We start from the raw sequence: 14,460 nt of genomic DNA on the forward strand, positions 1-14,460 counted from the left end.
CTGGCAGCAGTGACAACTTGCTTTTATTTATTTATGTCTTCTTTCTAGGAAAGGATATTCAAAAGGAAAAGAACTTTTTGGCTTAAAAAAAATAGATACATTTAAAATGTATTAGTGTGTGTCCTTATATATGTGTGTCTCTTGGTCATTTCTGGCAAAAAAAAAAAAAAAAATTCTATGCAGTAGCAGTTACTCATATATAGACCTGCAGTAGTGTTTTCCAAAGTGACTCAGGAAATTCTGGTTCTTTAAGATAGTCAAAGAGAACAAGAAGAGAGAGTCGCAGTCTATACTTCACTTCTTGGAATGTCACTATGCACATTGACACATGAAATGCTTTGGAAGTCTTTAATTTAGCCCATTTCCCAAATTTGTTTGATTTTTTTTTTTTTTTCCCATGTAACTTTAGAATTCAAGTCCACAGAGCGCTCTTTTGGAGTCCTGTCTTAGCACTCCTCCTCAGAAACTTAATGCTTAGTGTTGGAACTAATGACACGTTAACTAACTCAGGCTGACTCCTTACTCCCTGGCGAGGGAGCAAGATCAAGGCCCCAAAGGCGGTTTCAAAGGTTAATGACGATAAATCGGACCTGTCAGGGATTGGTTAACAACAGTTCCGCGAAGTGATCAGCTGGTGCTTGCCATATAGTCCTATGGGACTCTGGCCTGCCTGCGTGAACACCCCATGCCTCGCTGACCTTTAAGCTGATTGGTTCCCGCCTAGCCTCCACCCTACATAAAAGCTGTGTGATTTCCTCAGTAAAGGAGTTCCTGCTGTGACTGGTCTCCCTGACGCGTCTGATTATTCTTCACAGGAGGGCTGCGCGCGGGCGGTCAGTTGGCCCCACCTATCCCGGTCTGGCCTTGCTGGGGAGTGTCCCCTTCCCTTGCTGCTGGTCGAGAAGAGCAAGGGGGCTTAAGACCCCGACAGCTTAGCAGTTCATTTTTGGTCACAGTGGCTCTCAGTGGAACCTCATGAACATGACTTACCAAGGTGACTTCTTGACATCAGCAAATTCTATTCTGTCACAATGTGACAGTATCTTGCACCTCTGCCCACTCCCAGGTGTCTAATGTGAACATCAGCTATGACACAGAAGAAACCCAGACTTCCACACAGACTCCTGACCTCGTTCCTCTCTACCTCCCCCATCAATCAGGCAGAAACCTCCCACTCAAACCGTATCCACAAGATCTTTACCCCAGGAGTTCAGCCACCGCGGGAGGGCTGGAGGCTCACAGTAGGTCACTTTCCCCCTTTTCTTACCCTTTTTTTTAAAAATTCTTCCCCATTTAAAGGCCATCTATTTCCTGTTCTTGACACATACATGTGATTTGGGGAACAACTTTGCTTCTTGAACATATTCTTGGGAGGACTCACCTTTAACTCCAAACGGCTTATCAGAATATTTCTGTCAAACTAATGGAATGCTCCTGACTGTAGGTTCCCATGTCATTGTTCTGGAAACTATACTGGGAAGATGTTGACAATGGCTCTTGCTCACTGAATGTAAGTTCCCCTACCCCGTCCTCTCTCTGTGGCTCTAGAAGTGTGGTAATCAACTTTGGCTGCACATTACAACATGTGAGCTTTTCAAAGGATCTTTTAAAATACAAATCTGAGCCCTGCTTGTAGAGATTCTGATTTCAATGGTGGAGTCCACACTTTCAAAGCACCCAGGAAATTCAGTTGTGTACATCAGAGGAGAGCATCGCTGACGTGGTGCAGAACAGAGTCCAGAAGGTGGGAAATGCCATCGGTTATCAAATCATCAAGAAGAGGAAACAAACACTCCACCAAGAATCCATATACCTGGTCACCTGCAGCACTACTCAGCTATTCATCTGGTCACCCACAGCTCTTCAGATATAGCTTTCTTTCTAGATGCTCAGAAAAGTGTGACGACGTAGTAATTCATTCCTTCCCATTGAACTCCATCCTTGTGGGAATGGGAAAATAAATCTAGGACACTTATGACTTTGCTGATAGCTGTCATTGGTGTGATCTTACACTTGGAAACTTCCAAGCCAGGGATAGATATTCAGCCAGCACCCGTGCACCCAGTCCAGGCATTGGTGACTGACCTGCTATTTCAGGCAGCAGGTACAACTTGCCTGCCTCTGAGGTGTGGGACAGCAGGGTCTGGCCGAGATTATTAGGGAAGGTGGCTGTAGCCGCACCCTAATGGGGCTGGCGAGCAGCGGCCATGGTGGTCAAGGCGGACCAGTTAGGAGTGCAAGAGTTCCAACCCTGTCCTCGCCTCACCGTTCTGAATAGTCATCCCATCTTCCCACAGCAGCCTCAGGAGTGAGTTACCCTTCAAGACTCAGAACCAATGTCACTTCCTCAGCAAAGCCTTCCCTCCTTCCTTGGTTACCCACAAAACTCTGCCCAGACCAATGTGATGTCATGTGTTTTCTTAAGAGCTTTCGATTCCCCAAGGGCAGCTTTTCATATCTCACCTCATTTTGTATCAACAGGGCTTGATACAATGCCTCAAATATCTCTATGACATAAATTTCCTAATAAAAGGTCTATAGTATCTACTGTCCACCTCATAATGTGCTTAAGAAACTCAATATCTCTTACAAATCCAGACAGTTCACTTAACAGAATGGAGTTATCTTATTATCAGACTTCAAGCTCTGCTTTGATGATACAGCATCTATAACTTATCTTGTTTTTGAAATAAAAATGATTACTGAATTGAAGGTCACTGCTGAGCATGAAAAATGGACGGGAAGAGAGCCAGGTCCAACATCATTATTTAACCAGAACCAGGCTGAAACCTCTTTACTAAACAAGCCTGCTTCATAATACTCTCACACAGGGCTGGAGATGTGGCTCAGTGGTAGAGCACTTGCCTAGTGCAGCTAGTATTCATGAGGCCCTTGGCTTGATCCTGGCACTGTAAAAATAAACACCAAAAATAAGGTCTTCTTCTGATCCCCTGGAAAGTGTCCAGGTGTTTTCTTAAAAGGAGACTGCTGCTCTGCTCTTTCCAGCACATGCCCAGTGTTCTGGGAACCAACTAATCCCGTGATTTCCCAGCTCACCTGGGCTGGAAACCTCACGGGAACTCACATTAGTCCTGAGTCATTCCCATCCACAGGTTTCTGAGCACAAGCCAGCTGGAGAAAGTGCAGCAGCTAAATCCTCCCTTCCCTGTTACCAGGTTATGAGCCCAACCCTCAGGGGATGTAAGCCCAATGCCTTCAGGGGTTAGGCTGGGAAGGGGAATGTGTGGAGTGTGTAACCCACAGAGAGGAGTAGGGATCCTGGCAAGTGGGGAAAATGTGTGCTCTGCCTGAAGACATTCCGATTCCAATTTTTTTTCAGGGTGTGCTAGACAAAATGCATCGATTGTCATATGTTTTCTGAGGACCTAGGTGTCCGGCTGACACCCAGCTTCTGCGTTTGCATCCACACTCCTCTGGGACTTTCCTACCTTAACTCACCTGAGATCCTCCAAGCCTCACTTGTTCCCCCCCTGTGGCAACCAGCTTGGCACAGATTCTGGCTGATTCCTGCAGGTCAACCTGATAGGCCCTCATCTCACAGCCAGCCTCAGGCCTTTCCTCTCCTGTTGGGCTTCCCTGCTGACCCTGCTGGGGGTCTCTGCTGGACACACAGATAGGCAGAGCCCGGAAGAGCAGGGGAATGAACTTCTGTCCCCAGGTGACATCTCAACAAATGGGAAATGGAAAAAAGAGAAGTAAATAAACTCTTCCCCCTTATCTCTCCCTATCAATAGACAACACCGATATATAGTTTTTAAATAGCTTCTCAGGAATGGAGATAAGTCTGTGAGCAATCAGTCACACTCAGTGGCAGCTTGCTTGCTAACGAATCCTCACATTGGCTCTCCTCTAGTCCCTCTTCCTTCTTGTCCTTCACTTCTGACCTCTGGGATTGTACTCAAGCCACCTCTTTAAGCTGTGCGGCAATCGAGAGCCCAGGCTTAAACAATTGGTATCGAGTGGCCCTATCAATCAAACCATCTAGATGGAATTTTAAAGCTGGGTTCCTCAGTGAGCTGGTGGCAATAACTAAGTACTCCACTGCGGGAGGTCAGTGGGGTGGTGATGATCCTTGGCTTGCAGTGACCTGCAGTGGCATACAATTACCGAGGCATTCACCTGAGGTTAGGTGAAGACAGGTGCAGGCAGAAGATGACGTGCTTGAAGGTTGTGAGGGCAGTGATAATTACAGGAAGTTTTGACTGGGTAAGTCTCTTAACTGCACTGAAGATTTGCACAAGAAAGTGAGAGGCTATGACAACCAAATGCCAGGTAAAAAACATTCTTTAAAAAGTCGATGTGTTCTACGGTAACTTCGAAGGACGCTCTCATTTCCCCAAGACTGTGCTGACAAGTCCAGGCTCTAATTTTAAAGGTAACAGAGCTTCCCAGATGATTCAGCTTATAACTCCAACAAGTCTTATCTGTCAGCATTTAATGCCGTGACGGGAGAAGAAAATGGAATCATGCAATCCATGTCGGGGTTATTCGGGTAGATTCCTAGGAATTGTGAACCCCAAATTCCCCTCAGCTCTTGAGGCTGGCTGAAGCACAGCTCCACCCTGCTGGAAGGGAAGCAGCCTCCCCTTTCCTGGTGTCAGTGAAGTGGCACCACCTGCAGTACCCTGCACCGTGGAACTGGTTCTTCCCAAGACCCCCTCCTTAACACCTCCAGCCCTGCCTCCCCGTCAGGTCGATCAGGTGGTATTGATCTCAGTACAACCTCAGCTTCCGGAGGGCTGATCTGCATTTCCAAGATTTGCAGGATCCGGGGAAGTAGATCTCAGGAGTGCTGACCAGGAACAAGAAAGCAGATGGTAAGGTTGGATAGGGAGCATTTATTGACAAGGGAGAGTTCATTCATGATTTGGGTTTCAATGCTGGGAAATATCTCAAGAGAATTCTAAAAATCTCATACTGAGTCCTTAGAGCTTATAAGTGCTGATGGGCTCCAGTAAATGAGGAAGAGATGCTAGAACTTTCTTGGCTTAGATTTGGAGATGAGGCTGTTAGAATTCACTTATTATATAAGATCTAGAAACCTATCACTTATCTATGGTCACTGAGGGGACCCAGAACACACTTCCTTAATCAAATCAAGAGGTAGGGTCCGAGGGAGGGGTACCGACGGTTTAGAAGTTTGATAGAAGCTGTCTTTGTAAACAGGACTGGTGGTTGGAGGTATTGCCATAAAACTGGGTTCCACATTATCATTGGGGATGACAGGATTCCAGAATAGCAGAGCCTGGGCTTCTGAGGGCCTCTGAGGGCCTCTGGTTGCCCATCTATCAGAGGCATAGTGGACATAATGTCTATAATGGGCAGCAAAGTCAGACTGTCAATCAAAATGCTTTAACAGGGATCTTTGTAGTTGGCTAATAGACCATGATGTTCCTAGACATGAGACAGCTAGACTGCTGACGAGGGCTGCTGACCTGTGTTATTATATTTTTAAATATTGAGAACTACTGAGCAGAAGTGTAACATCAATGACCACAATGGAAATTTGTGGCCCCTCTTTCAGTTTCAAGCTCTAGAATCCATTTATTGAAAGGGAGACTGAGTACCCTTAAAGAATAACCTTGCAACACTACATGTACCTGTTTATCTCCCCCAGAGAGACCCAAGGCCATTTGATAGAGTTCTGTACACTGGGGAAGGGGAAATATATAGATTTTTTTGAGCAATGTTAAGTATGGAATCTGATTAAAGCAGTGTTATATGGAGGCAGGTGATAAGGAAATTTTAGCCTGAGTTTATCTCAGTTTCTTTTTTTTCCATAGTCACCAAGTATACAGTTATGTTGGGCATCTGGCAGAATCTTCACATTGTTTCCCTGAGCAAGGGTCATCATGGCAAGAAGGGCCAATTAGAAACCTCTAAACCTACACACACACACACACACACCCCTACATACACATTCCTGCCCTACATGGTAAATGAGAAGCTGTCTGCATCCAAGAGGCATTGCAGACACTTTAACTGTCATCAGAGGTTGTAGATATGCAGAGGTGGTGTTTGTACCATATGCCCACTCATTCGATCTGCCTGGGTCCTGGGGAGGGGGGAACAACAGATGGCTCATGGCAAACAGTGGTGAACTACTAAAAATTTAATTGGATGATAACTCCAATTTCAGCTTACATGTACAATATGGAACCTTTAATGCAGCAGATCATCATGGTCTCTGGCACTTTATAAGCACCTACTAATCTGGAGAATTCATTCTTCTCCATCAGGGGTAGACAAACTATAGCTCATGGGCCAAATATATAGATATTACTGCTTATCAGAGAACATGCACTGCTGAAGGAAGGGTCTCTTGACAACCAGTGATGAAGGACATGCCTCATAAATGTCAGCCCTTCTCTCTCATTGATTGCTCCGTGCTGGACAGCAACCCCCCCCAAAAAAGGTGGTCATGGGCAGGCATGGAGGCTTGTGTGGGCCCCCTCTCCTTTAGCTCGTGCTGCTTTTGCATGCTCAAACTTTCATTAGCACAGTCTGAAGAGATCAGTTCACCTCTTGGTATCAGGTTGATTACAATTAGACATCTTTTACCCTGGGGTTGGGGTACAAAAATTTGTCCTTATACGACTTAATCCTTAATCCAAATAGGGGTTTGCATCCCTGTCTGCAGTTACATCCAAACACTCTAGACCACACTTGTTTTATCAACATGAGGTCTTATACAACATTGCTCTTACGGAAGGTCATATTCTATAGCAGGCAGGGCAGAGCAGTGGATATGTGCACACAGGATCCACTAATTATTCCTTGTACCTTAACACTCAAAAGTGGACATTTTAATAGAGTGGTAGGAATCTTGTTAAAAGCTCACTTAAGAAGCCAGCTTGAGGACAACACCTTGGAGGGCTGGAATGCAGATTTCCAGGGTGTGGTATGGATATATATGGAGATAAATATTAAGCTCCAAATCCTCAGGAGCTCAGTTTCACAGGACCAGGAATCCAATGGTCAGAGGTTTTGTGTTTCTTATCCTGCAACCTTAACCTTTACTGGATGAGAAGTCGTGGTAGTGGTGGATGGGCAAGAGACTGATTCCGCCAGGAGGAAGGCATGGGTCCACTGAACTGGAAGTTGAAATACCAGTTGGATTCAGCATGCCTGGAGGCAATAGTCAAGGAAAAATATTCTATGAAAGTAATAACCCCTGATTATCCTGAAGAACTGGGCCTGCTGTACCTAATGAGATGGGGAGAAGCATGTGTCCAACCAAAGGGTTTCATAATAGGTCTGCATCTTGGTGTTTCAATGTCCAGTGAGACAATAGTTACATATTGTCAAGTTGACATATAGTTGTGTTGCAACAGTGACATCCCAGTAAAAGCAAAGAAAATAAGGGCACTGGTCCCTAAAATTGAAGGTCTGTACAGTCTACTGGGACATAACCCCATATAGCTAATGTGCTGACTGATGGTGAGTTGCATACAGGCTACTGGAAGAGATTGGAGATAAATCTTAATTATGACTACAGATCCAACTAGAATTGTGTGGACTGAGGTTTGTTTTACTTATTCTCAACCATAGAGTTGACTGACCTTGATCTTGAAGGGGAACTTGTTCCAGAAGGACTAATGTTCTTCTTCCCCTGAGGAGCTGGATATAATAGTGAGGCCAAGAGGACCTGGACAGTACAAGGGGTCTAACTGCATTCGGTACTTTTTATGATATACTTCCTGTTCTTTGTTCCACCTGTCTCATTCAGAGCTACCCCTGAGATGTCTCACTCTTGGGGTATGTCCTGACCACTTGCATGCAGGGGCAACAGGATAGCACTGCAGCTTTTCACCTCCTGCCCAGGGCCACCTGATGATTGCTCCATATAGCAATTATTACACTCAAATATGTCCATCATGGAAGCACAGGGAGGTTCATGCCCTGTGAATTAAAGCTTTGACCAATGGGAGATCAGAGCCAGTGGTTAAATTCTTCCTTTTAGTTCCTTCATGTTGGAATTATACACCTTCTCAGCGGATGGACCTGTCACCAGTGGTATGGAACAATCTGTCACACCGAACAGCGTCAGCTCTCTGATCAGCGTCATATTGCTAGATATCTCCTCCATCCCCTCACTCCTCACTCCCACTACCTGGGACTGCACAACCTAATTCAGGCTAGAATAGTCTGCTGCCCATCCCCCAACCTGATCCACTGTGCCCTCTGGTGATTCAACTGTCACAACAAACAGTCCCTCTAATGGCACCTTAAGTGACATGTGGCTGTCTTCTGCGTACAACTGCAGTATGATCAGATAAAGGCTGCTGGCTCTCCAGCTACTATTTCCACATCATTCTTCCTTCTTACTCCTTTGAGGCATATGCTGTAGGGGTGCCAGGCTAGCTCAGATGCAGGTTAGGGCCATGGAGTCAAGACCCCCAGATTCCGGGAGTTGGGTGAAAGCAGGCTTGTGGCGAGCAGCCTGCAAACTCGTTTATTGCAGGAATAGTCATACATTTCATAGGTTTCTTGCCCAATCACAATGTGCCACGGGGGATCAGACCACCAGGTTCCTATCCAGGTTCCTATACAGGTTCCCTTGGTAACACTAGGTCAATTTGGGGCAGTTGTTTACTTTCCTAGGTAGGAGAAGCGGAATGCTCCTCCCTGCAAGTTTACACACTTGAGACATTAACTGCTGCGAGCCAAGAGCTAGGATTTCTCCCAACAATATGCCACTGAGCCAAAATACCCACTGGCCCTTCTGATACCTCTGTGGCTGTCCATTTCTTGCTATCCCAGATGCCACCACCTGGCTCAGGCCTATATTAAATCTTACCTGGCTATTTCCACAGTTCTTCCCAGCATCAATAGCTCTCTGTGTCTAAGCTAATTTCCCTCCCTCTGTCTTGGACACTGAGTCAGGAGCATCTTTGTAATGGATGAATTTGACGACGTCATTCACGCCTTAGAACTTTTTCATGGCAACTTGGTGACCTTAACATAAAAGTCCAAATTATGAATCTCAGCTAAGAGTTAACTTCTGTTTATTTCTAGCCATTGTCTTTTGCTACTTCCTCCCTCATAGTTCCAATAACAGTGAACTACTTTCATTTCCTTAAAATGGAGCCAGGGCCCTGCATGTTCCAGTCCTTGACAGGAAACCCTCTTCCCTCTTGGTTAATGCCTATGCAGTCTTTTGGGTCCCGGGACATTTCCTGACTCTTCAGGATTGAGCTAGAATTGGCCATCTCCATTCATCCTTCTATTTAACTCTTATATTTGCTATCTTATATCATTTATCTTTGGATCCCCTATCAGACCAAAAACTTCCCAATACTGCTAGTAAGTAAAAATTAAGCACTTGATAAAAGTTTGTTGAAAAAGTTAATAAATTAATTATGTGTTTTTCTTTTCTTTCTATTAAAATTTTTACTATCTTTTATAGTATCATTAAAAGAGATAAGTATACTTTTTTTTTTCTCATATACATCTCCAATGTGCTGAAGAAGCAAAATGAAATGGTATATGAACAGCATGAAATTGACTGGAAACTTTACCAGAGGTAGTTTAAATCACTTGGCTTAACCTCTTACAACAGTATCTTTGCCTTTTTTGTGTTGCTATAACAAAATACCTAAGTCTGGGAACTTTATAAAGTAAAGAGATTTATTTGACTCAGGATTCTAGTGCCTGCAGGGCCCAGACAACATGGTGCTAGAATCCTGACAAGGGTCCCCTGGCTGTGTCATAACATGGCAGGGAAGAAAGGGAGCCAGCTTTGTGCATAGGGATACATGTGTGAACAAAGAAGCAAGATAGAGGGGTTGGACAGACTCATTCTTTTTATAAAAGCCCACTGTCCTGGAAACTAATCCATCCCTATGGGATTGGATCTACTCCCAAGAGACAAAGCATTAATCCATTCAAGAAGGTGGAGCTCCCAAGACCTAATTACCTCCCACAGGGCCCACCTCTTAAAAGTTCTTCCACCTCAATACTGTTACATAGACCTTTGGGAGAACAAACCATTTTCAAACCATAGCAGAAGGCAATTTCAGAAAAATAGTTTAAATTCCAAACATAGATTCCCAACCATTTATTGCCCTTTCTATATTTTTGTATTTAAAAAATCCCATGTTATTTTCATATCACAATAGCACCTTGCAGAGTTCTTAAACATCTATCTCACGGGTGGCATTGGATTTTGTATGGTATCATAATGAATAGGATTTAGTTCCTAGTGACTGATAGAAAATATCAATCAAATAAGACTGTTCCCCTTCCTGGCCCTTAAGTGGAGGTCCCTAGGGAGTCTTGATAACCCCCCTTCTTGATTAAATGCAATCTATTTAAAATAGTGTGTGTATCCAAGGATCTCCTGAAATCATAAGAACAAAACTCCCTCTTCACCTCAACCCAGTTAAGATGTGTGGCTCCAAAGTGATCAGCCACATTGTGCTGTAAGACAGCAGGGAGACAGGCGGGCTACCTGTCTGGTGATAAGAGCACAGGCTCTCAGCTCAAACACTTGAGTTCAAATTCCTACACTGATTTTAGTCTCTCTAACCTTCAGGCTCTTCATGTACAACGGGAAAAATAATATCTGCTTCATGAGATTGTTGGGGAAATTAAATATCAGAGGTGGTGATCTTGGCACATGTGTCAAAGAAGAAGTCTGAATAAAAGAGCTTTGGGAACCAGAATATTTAGGGAGGTGGGGGGGCGCATCAAGGAACTGGGGGAGGTGAGATGGGAAGAGGGAGGTGTGGCCATTTTCTCCAATGTACTTTTCATCCAACTACAGCTTCCAATCTGGGGTTCAGAGTGCAAGGTGATCACCTAGGAACCTGCAAAGCAGACATGAACTGTGAGGAGCCAAGTTCTGTTAGAAAAACATCCTCAGCAGACTGTAGGGAGAGGTAGCAGGAAGATCCATGGCTACAGCTCTTCTTCCAGAGGACTTTCACAATTCACTGGGACACACGGCAGCATTTTGTGCTTTTGCCTAGTCATAAACAATGACCACAGTGACTCACTTGTCAGTCAGAACACTTGATTAATATTTTTCCACAATAAACAGAATCATAGTAAATCATTTCCTTATTGTAAGCTTGGAGTAAACTGGAGGTTGATTTGTCACTAAATCATTTCAGCTTTCACATAGTGAAAATCCTGCTACATGTGGAAGGAACCAAATGGCCTGTAGAACTTTTCTTGACATAAGAATTAAAAAAAGAAATCATACCCATAAAAAACACATAACTCTGTTTCTTATGCTCACATACTGAGGTTGAAATTTTCAGTATAAAATTAATACTCTATCACTAGAAACACTTATATTCAATATCTCATTTGCACTGAATAACAGATATCATTAGGTGCATGTGGGGGTTTTATCATCCTCATATTAAAGATGAGGAAACAGTTTCTAAACAGCTGTCTTACTTGTTCAAGGTCACATGGCTTGGAAATGAAAGAACAATGGCCCAAACAGTCCTCACGACTCCAGATCAAGAAATCCAGTAGACCACACTGGTGCTGTGGTCAGGTGTGTTAGTCAGCTTTTTTCTCACTATGACAAATACCTGAGAAAAACAACTTAGAGGACAAAAGATATACTTTGCTCGTGATTTTGAATATTTCAGTCCACAGTTACCCAGCTTCATTGCTGTTGGGCCTGAAGTAAGGCAGAACCTTATGATGGAAGGACATGGTGGAGGAATGCTGCTCAGTTCATGGCAACAGAGAGAAGAAAAAGGAGAAGGAGGAGGAGGAGGAGGAGGAGGAGGAGGAGGGTGAGGGGAACCTGCCTTAGTGCAAGGAAGGAGCCAGGGACAAGAAATACTCTTCCAAGGCATGTCCCCAGTGACCTACTTCCTCCAACTAGGTTGTTCTCATAGCCTCCACCACTTCCTGATAGTCCGTCCAGCTATCAATGGGTTAATCCATTGACCAGGTGAACTATCGTGCAGGTGAACCAGAATCATGACTTCCAACAGAAAAATACTCCCTCTTCCCTCTGGTTTTCTAAGCTGTGGAACTTAAACTGGGAAATGCTGGTAATCCTTCTTCAAATTATAAAAAGCCAAAGAGCAAAAGGCAGAACCTAGAGGTGTCAAAAATCTCTTCCTGGCAACATAGGTTGAACACTAGAATTCAGCCATACCTGGAATTTTCTTCCCAGGACTCCCATTTTTTTCATAGACCATATGACCTGTCATCTTCACCTAGAAGAATCTGCAATAAAGGAAAAACTCCTGATTGGGCAGACATGAAACGTATCCCAGTCTGTTATTTAGAAGTTGTGTGATTTTTATTATTATTTAAAAATTATTTTGCCTCTCTGGGCACACAAACTTTGTGTATAAAATGAGAATTTTGTATTGAATGTTCTTCAGATGACTTTCTAGAGCTGCATATGGAGAAGGAAAACAGGGGCCAAACTCCCAGCTCAGCTGGAACTAAGGGGAAAGCTTTGCTTCCAAGTGAGCTTATTCTCTATTCCCAGCACATTCACCACCGCAGACAGGCAACCACTGCTGCCCATTCGGTGTAGGCTGCTGTGAGTAATGACCACACCCAGCTCTTGCTAGTCCCATTGATCTTCCCAGGAGATCTCACCTCATCTTCTCCACTTCAATTCAATCAACCAAGTACACTATGCAATTTTCATGATCTGTCTCTTCAAATCTAATCGGCACATCAAATGACCAAATAAATATTCAATGTGTAACAGAAGTAAAATGTGGTGTTTGGTATTGTGATTATTAGCATTCTGTCTTTATATGTATCCTCCTTGGAAGGGACTGAATTCATTTTCTTCAAATGCATGCCTGAGAAACAAATGGATTTTGAAGTAAAAAATGAAGGAAAAAAATTTTAATATCTTTATTTTATTTACTAATTATTTGTATGTGGACCTGAGGATACAACCCAGTGCCTCATACATGCCAGACAAGTGCTCTTACCTCTGAGCCACGACCCCAGACCCAGAGATGAAAGAAATTTTTGAAGAGTACTTAATCCTCCTCATTGTTCATCCATTCATTCTTCCATCACCCAATGACCAGGGCATTGTTTTGGGTTCTTTACATTAATTCTATTTTCTGCTATTGCTTTCAGTGAATGAAAATTTAGCTAAAATAAACTATACTTATAGAAAATAAAGATATCAGCATAATCTTGTATGATTTACCTAACATTTGTTGAGCTGAGAGATCACATACCACTTTTAGATGTGGGAAAGACACTATTGTCATCTTGCCCTGAAAACCCCATTCCCACGGATGCTGGGAAAACATCTAAACTAGTTCATGGAAGAGATTTCATTCTCTGTTGGCTAAAGAAATCTTTTAAAGACTTGTTTAGTATCTTCTGAGTAAATAATCAACCAAATTTAAGGTTCATGTCCCACTGAGTGGTATCTCTCATCTTAGATTTCCACAAGATGGTGCCTTCCCCAAGAGACACTTTCCACAAGAAGGAGTCTTCCATTAGATGGCACCTGGGTGGAGAGAAAAGCAAATCTTACATTTTGTGGTGAAGAAAGAAATGATGTCTACCTGCTGATCCTGGTGGTGTCCTCTCTGGTCTTTGAGATGTTCTTCCTATCTGCTGGGCAGAAGCTGTTGATGCCCACCATCAGCGTAACTTATGGTCTGGGGATCCAGTGGGAGTCTGGGAATCTCCCTCTTGTTGTGCTCCCTTACCTTGATCTTTAAGCCAAGTTTCTGTCCCACAGTGATCCATGATGGTCCACGGGCCCTCATCTCTTTCTTACCCTTCCACCTCTGGGAGCATGTGATAATGCCCACACTAGCTGACCTTCTCTCAACTATCTTCTTTTGCTTAAGCATGGTGTACCCCCATGTCTACTTCTCAGTTTGGTTGCAGTTTTCCCACTCTGGTGCAGGGGGTCCCTGAAGAGTGCTGTTCCTCTGGAGCTTCAATCAAAATGGGGCATGGATCTTCTCTGCTTCTAGGTTTCTTTGCTGACTTCTCTTGATCTGACCCCAGGAACATGTCTTCTCATGGTTTCCTCCTGGAATCAGATAGTCCATTCACATCATGTTGTCGGAGGACTGGTCAAAAATACAAATTCTCAGATCCCGCTTCAGGTCTATCAAATCAGAATCTCTAGGGATAAGACACAGCATTTGGTTTTAACAAACCCTCCAGGGGATTCTGACCCCCACCCACAACAATCTGAAAACCACTCTTCAGACTCTATACCACGCAACCCAGTGCTTGAACCCTGGGCCTAGCCACACTGGCCAGCCTTACCTGAGAGTATTTTAGAAATGTAGATTGGCTAATGCACCTGAGATTATTGCTAAGAACTTTAAAACCAAGATCCTGGGGTGATTCTTATAAACTCTCAGTTTGAGACCCATTGCTCTCAATGATTGGACCTGTACTCAGCTTGGATTGTAGATTCAGGTAGATAGTGATACAGAAGGTAGTTTTCCTTTCACT

The sequence above is a fragment of the Sciurus vulgaris genome (genome assembly GCF_902686455.1).
Source record: "Sciurus vulgaris genome assembly, chromosome: 2".
Classification (NCBI taxonomy): domain Eukaryota; kingdom Metazoa; phylum Chordata; class Mammalia; order Rodentia; family Sciuridae; genus Sciurus; species Sciurus vulgaris.